The sequence below is a fragment of the Bombina bombina genome, chromosome 1, assembly GCF_027579735.1.
Source record: "Bombina bombina isolate aBomBom1 chromosome 1, aBomBom1.pri, whole genome shotgun sequence".
NCBI classification, from domain to species: Eukaryota; Metazoa; Chordata; class Amphibia; order Anura; family Bombinatoridae; genus Bombina; species Bombina bombina.
In genome coordinates this window covers 333,343,064-333,359,864 of record NC_069499.1, presented here as the reverse complement: position 1 = coordinate 333,359,864, position 16,801 = coordinate 333,343,064, and positions in this window count along the sequence as shown.

The following is a 16,801-nucleotide window of genomic DNA, read 5'->3' as shown; positions in this document are numbered from 1 at the left end:
CATATGTTTTCAGCCTCATGTTAAAAATAATTAATTACATAGATCCCAGTGAGATGTATTGAACACTTTCTATCCTGGTAATTTTCTGTCCAATACGTGAACAGGTGCCTTAACACTGTTTTCATACAGTAAAAATAAAAAATGATAACAAGTATTCCTAGCATCAGGAGCAGTGCCGGGTTCAGTGCAAATATGATCTGCTGGAGTCCTGTCATGTACTATGTATACAGGACTGGTATGTGTACTTAGATAGTGATCAATCACCTGAGGAGGAATTGCTTACCTTTGGCGCTGAGCTTCACCACAAATATTTCTTTCCTCGTGTATCACAGGTAATTTAAGGACTTCATTATAAGCAAAACCTCATAACTTTGTTGTTAACTCTTTATGTAACCCTGCAGTTTATTTATAGCATTTTAACAAAGTGAGATAGAAATAAAGAATTAACATTTAAACATTCAGTAAACATGATAAATATTTACATGATTTAGAGATAATACTATTGCAATTAAAAATGAAGGGAAAAACATAGCAGCTATAAAGGAATTTACTGTAAGACATTATACTCTTCCTAAGTTAACCTTTGGAACTCAAAAGAAACCTTTTTTATACTAACATTGGCAGACTTCTGGCAAACATAAAGGTTTCTTCATTCAAAAATAAAAAAATAATTTGAATAATTTAAGAATTTATTTTAATTTACATTTATTTAGTGACAGGATAAAACTAAACACTAGGAGGCCCATTTATCAAGCTCCGAATGGAGCTTGAGGGCCCGTGTTTCTGGCGAGTCTAAAGACCGCTGCTCCATCCTGTCCACCTGCTCTGATGAGGCGGACAGAGATCTCCGCAATTCAACTTGATCGAGTACGATCGGGTTGATTGACACCCCCTGCTGGTGGCCGATTGGCCGAGAGTCTACAGGGGGCGGTGTTGCACAAGCAACTCACAAGGACTGCTGGGGCAATGCTGAATATGGAGAGCGTATTGCTCTCCGCATTCAGCGATGTCTGTCGGACCTGATCTGCACTGTCGGATCAGGTCCGACAGACCTTTGATAAATCGGTCTCTAGGGGCTATCACATTCCAGTTGAACATTGGAATAGCACAAATTTCTGTTAGAGTGTATGAAGAGTTATATTGTTGCAACAAAGTATTAGGTTTATGCAAGAATGTTGTCTATATATATGTTTTTTTCTTATATACCAGTTTATACCAGTTATAAATTTAATAAAATTGTATGTTCTACAGTAGTAAACTTGTAAGATAAATGCGTTTAAAGCACAACCCAAAGTGATAGTATTACATCACAACCAAATGAATTTGCTATTTTCAATTTAAAGGAGCAGCCTAGACCCACTTTCTAATTTGATTACTTATTGTTACATACCAGAGAATCATCCTGCAACTGGTCCCACATCTATAAGCTTGTATGAAGTACATGAAACATTTAAATACTCATTGTTTGTTAGGAGCTTAAAATGGCCACCCACCGTATTGAGTGTATATTTTGGTATGCTAAGTTTCTCCAATTACGATCGACTCATGAATATGTTTTCCTACTTACACATGCTGATTTGTGCATGTGAAACTTGATTTCATTATTTGAAAAATATTAAACCAGCACTGCTAAACTGTCAACTAACTGGACAATAAAAAGCTGTGGGAGAAGATGTGTGGCTTTTTTGGCTGCTAACAAATGATGATTATTTAAAAAGTTTCATGTACTTCTTAAAAGCTTAAAGATGTGGAACCTGTTGCAAGATGCTTGTCTTGTATGTAACAGTAAGTAATAAAGAATTGGGTATTGGGTCTAGACTGTCCTTTTAATCCATCTTACAGTGTTCACATTGGACATTATCAGTCCCCTATTAAAGAATTGTAGATTTACTTATCTCACATCTCCCCATTATGGCCTAGATTACAAGTGAAACGCTATTAATAGTGCAGGGTGCGCTATCAATATCATAGGACCGTGCTAAGATTAGAGAGCAATCTGGTATTACAAGTCCTTGGTAAAAGAGAAATACCAGGAAATATTTAGTGCAGCCAACATCCATTTAGCATGATCTATGCTCTATAATATCAATGAAGATTGTCTACACACAAAACATCACTCACATTACAAGTTGAAAATTATGTGTTGCACTCGAGTAAAACATATAATAGTGTAAAGTTTAGTGCTACTTGAGACCTGAAGTAAAGTGGTTGGGGGTGCAATAAACACTTGTAAAACATATTAAAATAAAGTATTACACTTACAGGTATATCTACACACATATATATATATATATATATATATATATATATATATATATATATATATATATATATATATATATACAGGGAGTGCAGAATTATTAGGCAAGTTGTATTTTTGAGGATTCATTTTATTATTGAACAACAACCATGTTCTCAATGAACCCAAAAAACTCATTAATATCAAAGCTGAATAGTTTTGGAAGAAGTTTTTAGTTTGTTTTAGTTATAGCTATTTTAGGGGGATATCTGTGTGTGCAGGTGACTATTACTATGCATAATTATTAGGCAACTTAACAAAAAACAAATATATACCCATTTCAATTATTTATTTTTACCAGTGAAACCAATATAACATCTCAACACTCACAAATATACATTTCTGACATTCAAAAACAAAACAAAAACAAATCAGTGACCAATATAGCCACCTTTCTTTGCAAGGACATTCAAAAGCCTGCCATCCATGGATTCTGTCAGTGTTTTGATCTGTTCACCATCAACATTGCGTGCAGCAGCAACCACAGCCTCCCAGACACTGTTCAGAGAGGTGTACTGTTTTCCCTCCTTGTAAATCTCACATTTGATGATGGACCACAGGTTCTCAATGGGGTTCAGATCAGGTGAACAAGGAGGCCATGTCATTAGATTTTCTTCTTTTATACCCTTTCTTGCCAGCCACGCTGTGGAGTACTTGGACGCGTGTGATGGAGCATTGTCCTGCATGAAAATCATGTTTTTCTTGAAGGATGCAGACTTCTTCCTGTACCACTGCTTGAAGAAGATGTCTTCCAGAAACTGGCAGTAGGACTGGAAGTTGAGCTTGACTCCATCCTCAACCCGAAAAGGCCCCACAAGCTCATCTTTGATGATACCAGCCCAAACCAGTACTCCACCTCCACCTTGCTGGCATCTGAGTCGGACTGGAGCTCTCTGCCCTTTACCAATCCAGCCACGGGCCCATCCATCTGGCCCATCAAGACTCACTCTCATTTCATCAGTCCATACAACCTTAGAAAAATCAGTCTTGAGATATTTCTTGGCCCAGTCTTGACGTTTCAGCTTGTGTGTCTTGTTCAGTGGTGGTCGTCTTTCAGACTTTCTTACCTTGGCCATGTCTCTGAGTATTGCACACCTTGTGCTTTTGGGCACTCCAGTGATGTTGCAGCTCTGAAATATGGCCAAACTGGTGGCAAGTGGCATCTTGGCAGCTGCACGCTTGACTTTTCTCAGTTCATGGGCAGTTATTTTGCGCCTTGGTTTTTCCACAAGCTTCTTGCGACCCTGTTGACTATTTTGAATGAAACGCTTGATTGTTCGATGATCACGCTTCAGAAGCTTTGCAATTTTAAGAGTGCTGCATCCCTCTGCAAGATATCTCACTATTTTTGACTTTTCTGAGCCTGTCAAGTCCTTCTTTTGACCCATTTTGCCAAAGGAAAGGAAGTTGCCTAATAATTATGCACACCTGATATAGGGTGTTGATGTCATTAGACCACACCCCTTCTCATTACAGAGATGCACATCACCTAATATGCTTAATTGGTAGTAGGCTTTAAAGCCTATACAGCTTGGAGTAAGACAACATGCATAGAGAGGATGATGTGGTCAAAATACTCATTTGCCTAATAATTCTGCACTCCCTGTATGTATGTATGTATGTATATATATATATATATATATATATATATATATATACTTATATATACTATATCCAATTAGTAGATTAGCCCACCAAATTACAGCAAAAACAATCTCACACACAGCACATCACGCAATATCTTCATGATTTGAAAGCAAAGATGATAAAGCAAATCATGAAGATATTGTGTGATGTGCTGCAGATAACAAATATATGTGAGATCTCTAATCTGCAGATACATTGCTATATAAAATGAATACATTAAGGGCTCCATGTACGAAGCAGTGAAAGCTGCTCCGGAGCCTTTGCGGGGCAGGTTTGCATATGCGAGCCTGTTTCCCGCAATGTAAGAAGCAGCGCTTCCTACACCCTACGCCACCTCTTAGCTGGCAAGGCAAAATCACTGAGAGCACGCTCGCTCTCGGTGATTGACAGTCCCTTCAGTCGCATGATTGGTCGCACGATTGAAGGGGCGGGCATTACACACTCCGATCAGTGTGTAATGATACATACGGGCAAGCGGATCAACAGATCCGCTACCCGTGTGTAGCAAAGGCGGGCGGACAGCTTCGCGAGTTAAGAAGCTGTCTGCTTAGTACATGGCGCCCTATGTTGCAAATTGTCAACAGGGCATATAGCAAATACTGTTGATCATATAGTACACGAAAGCCTTTATTCATTTTGTGTAATTCACTTATTGAGATGAGATAGTCTCATATGATGTTTTGTTTATTCGCTGATATGATATTGACAGGTTGTGGTTGCAACGGTAATATCACACGAACAGTTGTTGATTAGGTGTGTGACACAATAGTACGCAACAGATTAGTGTGTTCATTGTTTTTTTTTTTCTTTCTATTTTTCTTTTCCATTGACTTCTATGAGGGAATATGTGAACACGCACATGATATGTTTTTTTGGGGCTACACGGGTTAATGTGCGCGCAAAATAAGTTATTTTGCAACTTGTAATACCTGTGCAACCAAAAATGCACAAAAAACTTTACGAGCGTTGTTTTTGAAATTGCGAAAAACAGATTTTCCACGCGACTTGTAATCTCGCCCTGTGTAAGCTAGAAACAAAGGAATACAGACGTGTACAACATTCTAAAACACGCTTCTTGTGCAAAAAAAGGAATTTGTGGGATTGATACTTTACCAGCTCATCTATAACTCTCTTTTAGCAGAGGAGTTAAAACAGGGAGATTACCAAGGACAGCTTAAAGGGACATAAAACCCCAAATTCAAATAGAGCATACATTTCTTTTAGGGTTGCACCGATACCAATACTAGTATCGGTATCGGTACCGATACCAAGTATTTGCATGAGTACTTGTACTCGTGCAAATGCACAGATACTTAAACCGATACCTCCACTTCCTACCCATATGCTATCTTGTGGCGTTTTTTCAAACTGCATGTTCCCATTTCATTTTAAGCTGAAGTGGAGACTAAACTAAAAATTGTTTACTACTGTTCTGCCAATACAAATTGCTGTTATTTGTATTATTGTAGGAGAGATCACTGTACCCCGTTCAGACAAACCCCTGAAGTTCTGTTCAGTTAATAAACTGAGATTTCCAGCTCTGGCTAAATGGTCTAAAAATATCTTTCTGCCCCATGCAGTAGTGTGGAAAGTGAAAGACTGTTCAACTTAGAGTCAAACCTCCTTACTGATAGCAAAAACAGACTTATAGCTGAACATGCAGAGAGGCTTCTGTTCTGTTCCTTAAAAAGAACTTGCCACTAACTTTTGAAAACATATTCTAATTGCTAAATTGCCTTTTTACTGCTAGTTCTCATCTTGCACAATGATGTTCAAAACATACTGTACTCTGAGGAACATCCATAGGTTAGCTTATATAATTGCAGGAAGAGTACTCATGGCAAAAATTAAGTTAATTCCAATGAAAACTCATCCTGCAATTATAGGGCTAGATTTAGATTACATTTGATTGGTAAGCTTTATCAATGCTTTGTTCACATTTCCAACTCCATAGACTTTAATGGAGTAGGACATGTAATGAGAGCATTGGTAAAGCTTACCAGTCAAATGTAATTTAGCCCATAGTATTGTTCCCCATGATTAAACAGTGCACTGTTCTATTTTTTACTGTATTGCACTTTTGGTTGGTTGTGATTTTATATTTGTTATTTGTTGTTATTATTAATATATTTTATTGTAATATTTTTATTTATAAACATGTTCTGTGAACTTTATGACAAATAAAACTGTTTTATTATTTCATAATGTCTTTTAAGTTATAGTCCTTCATAATTATAAAGAAGGAATCTTAAATAATTAGTCTGTATTGTGCTTGGTTAACTGTCACATGACATTAAAAGAAAAAAGTATCGGTAATTGGTATCGGCGAGTATTTGAAAACAAGTATCGGTACTTGTACTCGGTCTTAAAAAAATGGTATCGGTGCAACCCTAATTTCTTTCCAATTTATTTCTATCCTTAAATGTTCTTTGTTTTCCTTTGTTAAAAAGCAGGAAGGTAGGTTCAGGAGAGTGCACGTGTCTGCAGCACTATATGACAGCAGTTTTGCAACGTTATATGGTAGTAAGAACACTAGATAGCAGCACTGTATCCTGTCATGTAGTGTTCTAGACATGTGCACACTACCTATCTACATATTACTTTAACAAAGAATAACCAGAAAAAAAAGCAAATTTGCATATACTGTCGTCATTTAACATTGCACAAGCAGTTCAGGTGAACTGCTTGTGCAATGCCGTCCCCTGCAGATTCACGGCCAATTGGCTGCTAGCAGGGGTTGTCAATCAACCCTATCGTATGTGATCAGGCGGATTGATGTTGGCAGCCTCAGAGGCGACGGACAAGTTAAGGAGCAGCGGTCTTAAGACTGCTGCTTCTTAACTTCTGTTTCCGGTGAGTCTGAAGGCTCATGAAAACAGGGGTATTCAGGGCCATTCGGCCCTTGATAATTCAGCCCCTAAAACTTTGAACGTATTTCTTCAATATTTAAACAATTAATTTAAAAAAAGAAGATATTTTTGTTTTTTGTTTTTTTGTTAAATACATCATTATATCTTACCTTATTTAACCCCTTAATGACCAAGGATGTACAGGGTACGTCCTACAAAAACTGAAACTTAATGACCAAAGATGTACCTTGTACATCCTTAGGGTTTTCAAGTGCTGGAAGCGATCACAATCTCTTCCAGGCACTTTCAGGTTATTGTAGTGATGCCTCGATATTGAGGCATCCTGCAATAGCCTTTTTTAAGCATCTGATGCAGGGAGGATCACTCTGTTACCCTCTCTGCATCGGCTAGCGATGGTGCCAATCGGTGGGTGGGAGCCATAGCCGGAAGGCGGGTGAGCGAGCCATCGCTGGTGCGAATTTCGGATCCTGTTCCTGAGTGTCCAGGAGCATGCAAGGGACGGGAGGGAGAGGGAGAGGGAGGGGGGAAATGTTTGGAAAGGGATTGGGGATGGAGTAGGGTATTGAGGGGGGCATCTACACTACAGAAAATGAGGTGTTTATTTTTTTTTTTAGAAAAAAAAGGACACATTTTTTAGTAAACTGGGTAGACAGCTGCCAGTACCTAAGATGGTGGTCAATAGGTTGAAGGGGGAGGCTGAAAGAGCTGTGGGGGGGATCAGGTAGGTTGGGGGGTAATGGGGGATCCTACACTTATAATATATATATATATATATATATATATATATATAAAAAAAACAAATCTTTAAAAAAAAGCGCCTTTATTTTTATACTGACAGACTTTCTGCCAGTACTTAAGATGGCGGTGACAATTGTGAGGTGGGGGAGGGAAGAGAGCTGTTTGAGGGGGTAAGGGAGGAATCAGAGGGTGGGATGTGTCAGGTGGGAGGCTGATCTCTACACTAAAGCTAAAATTAACCCAGCAAGCTACCTAATTAACCCCTTAACTGCTGGGCATAATACAAGTGTGGTGCCCAGCGGCATTTAGCGGCCTTCTAATTACCAAAAAGCAATGCCAAAGCCATATATGTCTGCTATTTCTGAACAGAGGGGATCCCAGAGAAGCATTTACAACCATTTGTGCCATAATCGCACAAGCAGTTTGTAAATAATTTCAGTGAGAAACCTAAAATTAGTGAAAAAGTTAACAATTTGTTTTATTTGATCTCATTTGGCGGTGAAATGGTGTCATGAAATATACCAAAATGGGCCTAGATCAATACTTTGGGTTGTCTACGCCACTACACTAAAGCTAAAATTAACCCTACATGCTCCCTAATTAACCCCTTCACTGCTGGGCATAATGCAAGTGTAGTGTGCAGCAACATTTTGGGATCCCAGAGAAGCATTTACAACTATTTGTGCCGTAATTGCACAAGCTGTTTGTAAATAATTTCCGTTAGAAACCAAAAGTTGGTGAAAAAATTAACAATTATTTATTTGATCGCATTTGGCGGTGAAATTGTGGCATGAAATATATGGTTCTAGATCAATACTTTGGGTTGTCTATAAACAAAATATATACATGTGAAGGGTTGTTCAGGGGAAAAACATATTTGGAAATAGCAAAGTGCTACTTGTACTTATTGCCATGTAACGTGCAATAAAAGCAAAGAACATTTAAACAATGGGTATTTCTAAACTCAGGACAAAATTTAGAAACTATTTAGCATGGGTGTTTTTTGGTGGTTGTAGATGTGTAACAGATTTTGGGGGTCAAAGTTAGAAAAAGTGTGTTTTTTTCAATTATTTCCATCATGTTTTATCATTTTGTATAGTAAATTATAAGATATGATGAAAATAATGGTATCTTTAGAAAGTCCATTTAATGTATATAATATGTGTGGGTACAGTAAATGTGTAAGAGGAAAATTACGGCTAAATACAAACACCACAGAAATTTAAAAATAGCCATTGTGTAGAAAATTCAAAAATGGTCTGGTCACTAAGGGGTTAAAAAAATTACTATAATTCATTATTTAGTCATATGGCATTGCAGCAAATAATGACCTTGGTTATTTGAGCTATAACTTTTAATTGGAAAAAAAAGTTTTTTTTTTAAGTGTGGGAGTTTTTTAAGTGTGGGAGTTTCAGACGTGAAACCAAATAATTATGCATTAAATAATAAATATATTTGTATTTGTAATTTAAGCTTGCTCCAGGAAGTTACAAGATTTAGTACATTCTCACAACCCAGCAATTTATTGTAGTGAAATTAACATGTATAAGCAGAATTCTATAAAAGGATTATTAGACATGTGCATAATCTCAGCTTTTCTTATTAGTTTTTGTAACAAATGGCTACAGTTGGTCATTTGAGTAAAAGTGCTCAACACAAATACCTATATTTGCACAGATATTTATGCGTTCACTTTTTCTCTAATAAATCTGATGCAAAAATAAGCAGAATGCAGAAAAACATGGCAATTTTCATCATTCGTTTCACTAATGAATAATGAAAAGCAGAATTATGCACATGATTATAAATACATTGTGCACTGAGATAAATATTATGTTCAGTAAGATACCTAAAACTTCCATCAGGCAGGTTTGTGCAGGACCAGACAGCTCTGGCAGCTACAGGCATTCATGCATTGCTTGTCTTTTTTTGTGGAGTGACAGTACATCTAATGCTATTTGCTTTTTCTTTATTATCTAGGTGACTTGTATGTGTTAAGTGATGTTTGCACTCAAAACTGAGGGGAGCATTTACAGCATGGTAGGCAATTCTTTCTCCCCCCTCCCACAATGTGTTAAAAGTTACAGAAAAATAAGTGATGTTTTCCAAAGCTATAAAGCAAATACTTTTTTTAAGATACCGTATAAGTTCAAAATGGCCCGATTTTTGGTTTTGGGTTTTTTTTGTTAAAGAAAAGCATTTGCCATTTTAGTCTATGGTTTATTGATGCTTTGTTAAATAGAGTTTGAAATCTTATTCTATCCTTTAATAATTAAATTTTCTACTCTGAACCTTAATTGAAAGGGGTTTGTTCTTGTGTATTTGTTTCCTGCCCTTTCCCCCCTTTCCTGCCTACAGTAGAAAGTGTTTTTTTTTAATTATACAAAGGTCAAGATTTGTCAATCTGTTCTTCTGCATATTATAATACAAATATATATATATACAATACAGTGATTTATTAATACCAGAAGCAATTTTTCTTCAATTTATATTTACCCTTTATATGACCTGATGTCTATTTTCTTTATCTCCCATGATTTGCTGTCATATTTCTTACATTCTGTTTTAAGCAATTATTTTTATGCTTCATTCTTTTTAAATATGTACATTTAGTGCTCTGAATCCAAATATACTACCCTATTACCCTCTTGCACTAATTGTACTCTTCTTTTTTCAGATAAATCCCCTCCAAAAAAATCTAATTATTTCCAACCTGTCTTTCATCTCTTACTCACCACTTAACCACTCTCTCTTGCCTCTTTATGTCTTTGTCGGTCTGTGCCTCTCCCCTCCTTTACTAACATGGTAATGAATTTTAGTTCCATAAACAATCCTATTGGTTTCAGAGAAGTCTAATCCAGCCCTGGACTTTCAATAGTGAATATAGCTAGGTAATCCCTATGCTGAAAGATGCTGTTCTAAGTGGTGATAAGAGTGTGTTCTAGGACAAAGGTATGAATTAGTTTTAATAGAAGGGATTCAGCTACAATATCTTACACCTGAAAAGCATGAGCCACAGTTAGCTGCACATGAATTTACCTGCATTAATCCAAAGTGAAGGTTGATGAAACAAAGCTGGAGACAGCTATAAATAGTAACAATCCTTCATCAGCTGTAAATCTTCTCAGGCCCCTTGCCGCAAGTAACTTCACACTCCTGATACAGTGTATGAAAGTCAAAAAGACATCATTTAAGTGAAAGAAATGCACATATTAGTGCCAAAAGAAACAGTATGTCACCTCAAAAAATGATTGGGGGTCTAATCCAGTCCATTAGAAAAGCATTTTGCAAGGTGTTTTCACAGGGTTTTAAAATTTGAGACCCTTACAAAGCATAGAAAGAGATCTTTTTTTAATTTTTATTTTATTTTTTACTATCCATATTTCAGTTGGCACTGTTAGCAGTTCCAGTTCAAGTTAGGATTTCTGGATGATCTGTGGGTGGAGCTGCATGTATGGATTCAGTCATGTGTAATATATTGGCAAGACTAGACAGTATGGGGGTGTCTAGGCACTTTAGGGTGTGGCGAGGTAAGAAGGGTCAGTGGCACATGTGTAGGTGGATGGATGTTTGGCTAGGTGGTCCTGGAGTTTGGCTAGAGTGAAGAGGTCAGTGATAGTAAGAAAAAATATTTCTCCCTTTAGCCAAAAACAATGGGCAGCCAACTGACCAAAAGGGCTAAAAAACATTACATTGATGCACACATTCGAACTAATACCTTTCCCTGCAAGTTGGAAGCTTGAAATAAGTTTAGGAATAAAACAGTGATTAAAAGTTTAGGAATTAAACAATGATTTATTTATATATATATATATATATATATATATATATATATATATATATATATAAAACACAGAAATGGACTGCACTCTCAGACTGGACACATCATAAGACACTGTAAAACTCACAGGCCTGAATACTTACCGACATCTGTACAGTTTCCAGCAACTCAAGCAGTTAAAGGGACAGTCAACCATAGAATTGTTATTGTTTTAAAAGATAGATAATCCCTTTATTACTCATTCCCCAGTTTTGCATAACCAACACAGTTATATTAATGTACTTTTTACCTCTGTGATTACCTTGTATCTAGAAACCTTCTTCCAGCCCCCTGATCACATGACTGTGACTGTTTATTATCTATTGTCTTAAATTTAGCATTGTATTGTGCTAGATCTTAAATAACTTTCTGTGCCTGAACACAGTGCTATCTATATGGCCCACGTGTACTTTCTGTCTCTTTGTGTTGAAAAGAGATTTAAAAAGAATGTGATAAGAGGCAGCCCTCACAGGCTTAGAAATTAGCATATGAGCCTACCTATGTTTAGTTTAAACTAAGAATAGCAAGAGAAAAAAGCAAATTTGATGATAAAAGTAAATTGGAAAGTCAATTAAAATTAAAAGTCCTATCTGAATAATGAAAGTTTAATTTATACTTGACTGTCCCTTTAACTCCTGTCCAATCTGGGTGCAAAGCCCATAGATAATCTTACAAAAGAAATTAATTAACAAAACACACAGAAAGTCTGGCACTTTCTTGCAAGCACAGAGCAAGATTTAAAAGCAATTTGGCGCCAAAAGGTTTAAGCCCAGGACCACATCAAGGTCTCTTCCCACCTGGGTCCCTAACCTGCAGCCACGCAACGCATGCTTTCAAAAAAACAAACTGAGAACCAACAGGGGTGACACAGGCCTTTGTAAATTCCATAGACATATACAAAACAGAAATGGACTGCACTCTCATACTGGACTGGGTATACATCATTATTCACTGTAAAATGCACAGCCCTGATTGCTTACAGACAGCTGTACAGTTCCCAGAAGTTAACCCTAACATGGGTGCAAAGCCCATAGGAAAAATTAAAAAAGAAGATTATAAACACAACACACAGAAAGTCTGGCACTCTCCTGAAAGCAAACAGCGATATTTAAAAGCAAAAAAGGACAAGTTAGTTGCATTTGGCACCAAACGGTTTAAGCCAAAGACCACGGCGAGGTCTTTTCCCACCTGGGTTCCTTAACCAGCAGCCACACATTAATTTTTGGCGAGCTAATTGCTATTGTGAGCTTGCAATAATTTAGCAATACACTTGTAATCTAGTCCTTAATGTTTAGTTTTGATAAACGTTTTTTTGGATACTTTGTGTCTGAGCTGGTTGTAAGGGAAGTCTAATAGCAGGTACAGAAGTATGATTGCATATTAAAAAAAGTTGAGATAAATACAAACTTGAAACCTTTAGTGAAAATAATGGAATCTAAGGGAATAAGAAAGTAGCACAAGGTTGAGTTGGGTCAATCACAAGGTACTGCTACAAAGATAAAATGTTATCTTTTCATTCTTTCAGATTTGGTATAAACCCTAATATTAGTAAGAATGAGAAGAACAGGCATAATGGAATACCTGGTGGTCTTCTAGACTGCTTTTAGAATAAAACCAGAAGGCAGAGCATAGCACAGACTGGAAAATAGGGAGTAGATGGGAAAATCAAGACAAGTCTTAGAACGAAGCTAAAGTGTAGCATGTATGTATAAATAGCAACTATTCCCAAGATAATTGGCTGAACTAATCCCCAGGCCAGACTGGTAACTGATATCACATGGCAGATTGATATTTCAGATGATAGCAAGCTGGGAGGCTGAAATACTTTTGAAACACAGCCAAAGTAGTAGTGTACTAAAAATTATGTAAAAATAAACTGATTCTTGCCAGAAACAACAGTCACTAGTAATAGTCAAAGCTTCAAGCTGATGCAAGAGATCCCAAGGCTTTAGACAAAAGGATCAAATGCATAAATACAATGATTCATAAGCAGAGGTATGAGCAGGTTGCAAGCTAGGAATGTTCAGTAAGGCAGAACTAGGTGAACAAAATATGAAGATCACTGAACTTTCCTTTTTAAAGTCCCTGTACAAGCATTTCAATTAACATTGGGCTTTTGTTTGATTTGCATTCCTTATGGTTTGTATCTTTAAACTCAAACTCAAATATGGAATCATTATAGTTCAATCAGAAAAATGTGATGCTTGCTCAAATTTTTTACCTGTTTCTTCACCAATATGTTTCTCTCACACTTTAGTAGGCTATGTTTTCTGACTTCACATTGAGAAAAAAAGACAAAAACAGTATTAAAATACATTACCCTAGAGATGTTGTTAATATGCACAACTCACTATGTTTGCATTTTTATCTGTTTGACATATCTAATGGGGAAGGCAAACTGCAACAGGTAGGAATAAGTAGCAATTAGGCCCTAGATAAATGTCTGAATACAGACTGGTAACTGATAACACAGGACAGACTAATGTTTGAAATGATAGCAAACTGGGAAGTTAGGAGACTTGTGGTAAACTAGAACCAGGACGTCAACAGAGAAAGTCAAAGAAAATACTACTGATATTTCTTACCATATTCCCTGAGTTCTTAAGCATTACTGTGTTTCTGAATGATGTTTTTCCTGGCATGAACATCCCCTATAAATACTCAGACAACCCTTCCAACCTTTATTGGATATTGTGACTGTTTTGTGACATGGTTCAAGATAGAACTTTCTGTACTCTGTTACCCTCTTCCCAATGCTCTTGCTATTTGGTTCCTTTGGTAAACCACTGGTCTGTTTATTCAACTCCACTTCTCTGGATTGGATGTGAAGATTGACCTGACAAACTACCTGATATTGACCCTGACCTGTGTCTCTAAATATGCTTCTATGTCTTACCCTTTGTATGTGAAGATTGATCTGGCTTATTACCTGATTCTAGCCCTGGTTAGCCTCTTGCCATTGACTGTGATGACCTTGTCCATAGTTAGGGGGATTTGTTGTGAGTTGGAGTTGTGTCAGTTTTATACAGTTATTAGCAAATAGGGGGGTTTACCCATAGAGTGGTTTGCAACTGGGGGTTGTGGAAGCTTAGGAGTTAATAGCAGTTATTGAGATTTAGCCAAGGCGGTTTACAATGAGGCTTGTGGAGATTTAGTGGCTAGCATGTTTATTAGCTATTCCCATTATATGTATGGGATGTGTTAATAAGCAATAATAGAGAATGAATTACGTTAACAAATAAATAATAATAAAAATCAGCTGAGCCAAATGAGCCGATAGAAATGTTTTGGATGAAATTTTTTTTTAAACAAACAATTTGTCTAAAATAAATGTATTTGCTATGCACATGTCTATACTAACAAACATCCACACTTCATTTAAAATATCAATTGATTGCAAATAAATACATATGATACTCTGATTACATGTTATATTCACAATTTTTCCTGCTCAGAATAATAATACATTTACAATATATACATATAGTGGTATAAATAAACAGAGAGATATGACAGACAACATTGTTTAGAACAAAAAAGGAACATAGGGACATGTAAATATGTTTGCAAAAGATTTCTGACATAACAAACACACACACACACATATACAGTATATATATATATAAAAAAAAGTATGTGCAAGGATATATGTACACATTCTAGCATTAATAATTATTTAAAGAATAAATAAAAAATATGACTCCTAGAAATACAAATACACATTAATTTCTGTGAAAGTATCATATAACAAATCAATATAAAAATAACTATGAGATATTTTTTGTTGAGGTATAAATCAATCTATTTCTTGCAAATTAACAGTTGAAATATAAAAGATTAGCTTTAGAGAAATTTGCTTGTTCATGGACAGTAATGAAATGGTATAAATAAAGTTAGGAAAAACCCAAATAACCGCGACATCGATGACTGTTAGTTAACACCAGTCCGATGTTCTTCGCACTGTACTTGATGTGCATGTTTTTGACAGCTTTTTTGATTAATAAGGAGAATCTATTCAGGTTTGCCGCAGCGATGTCTGGCGATGCCTGGCGAGTATATTGACGCTGGCGAATACAACATAGTTGACACTTTGATAAATAGGCCCCTATGTGTCATATTTCCAGGCCCAAAAGTGGCCTCAGCTATAACTAGTTACTATTACCATATAGTTGTACAAGAATTATTTAGTAATGTTTGGGTGCTAGAGAGACTACATGATCATGGGAGGTTAGTATAATTCTTAAAATAAGGCTTTATTTATAACTAAGTGCATTTTTATTTTAAACATATGTATTTTTAGTCCTAGAGCTAGTACTCTGAGAGTTTTCTTTTCTCATACTGTTATACATATATTTCTTATACTAAATTGGTTTTCTTTATCAGATGCTATTTACTTATAAATAGTACTAAGCTCCATGAGTGGCCGGCCATAACAATTACTAACTTTCCTACTCTTTGTGGCCTAAATTTTTCCAGGTCCAAGAGTGACCCCTTGTGTAATGAGGAATCCTTTGTGAAAAAGAGGTTTCAGTTATATATATTTCTAATTTTTACCACTAACAAAATTGCCTGTTTTTTTGTTGCTAATACTAGTGCTTAATTTTATATATATATTTTAAGTGGGTTGATAACCATATATTGTTATACTCTAATTTTGCAATTACAGGTGGCCCGCTGGTTCAATTTGCACCTTTTCAGAATAACAACCTTTTTTTCCAGTCATGTGCAGTAATTAAAATAGCCAGTAGGTGGAGTTATGCAACTTAACAGGTCTGAAATTGATCTGTGTACACAGAACAGACATTAACTATCGAGCAACCACTTCCCTATTATCTTCCTGTCCAGCTGCTTGAGGTGAGGGTGCCTAACTGCCTATTAATCACTGCAGATTGAAATGCATAGAATAGGTGCAGACCCAATATTATCTAACATGCTAACAATGCAGAGAACTGATTGCAGAAAAATGCAAGTAAAAAAACATTTTTGTTCATTAAACTTAGTTTGATGATGATGCAGTCTGTTGTGTGATTATTTTATTAGGTGCTGTTAGCAAATGTTTTTGTTCATTAAACTTAGTTTGATGATGATGCAGTCTGTTGCGTGATTATTTTATTAGGTGCTGTTAGTAAATGTTTTTGTTCATTAAACTTAGTTTTATGATGATACCATCTATATTATTAGGTTTATAATGCTGTTTAGCATTTAAAGTCTTTATTTCAAAGCTTTAAAAATAATGTATTAGGTGTTACTTATTTCAGTTTTGAGAGGGGCCTGGAACCTAACTCCCTCACTTCCCATTGACTTACATTATAAACTGGGTTTCAATTTACAACGGTTTCAATTTACAACCATTCCTCCGGTGTAAACTGATGGCTACCTGTACTTATTTATATATGAAGAGTTTCAGTGTCAACAAGTTATATATAT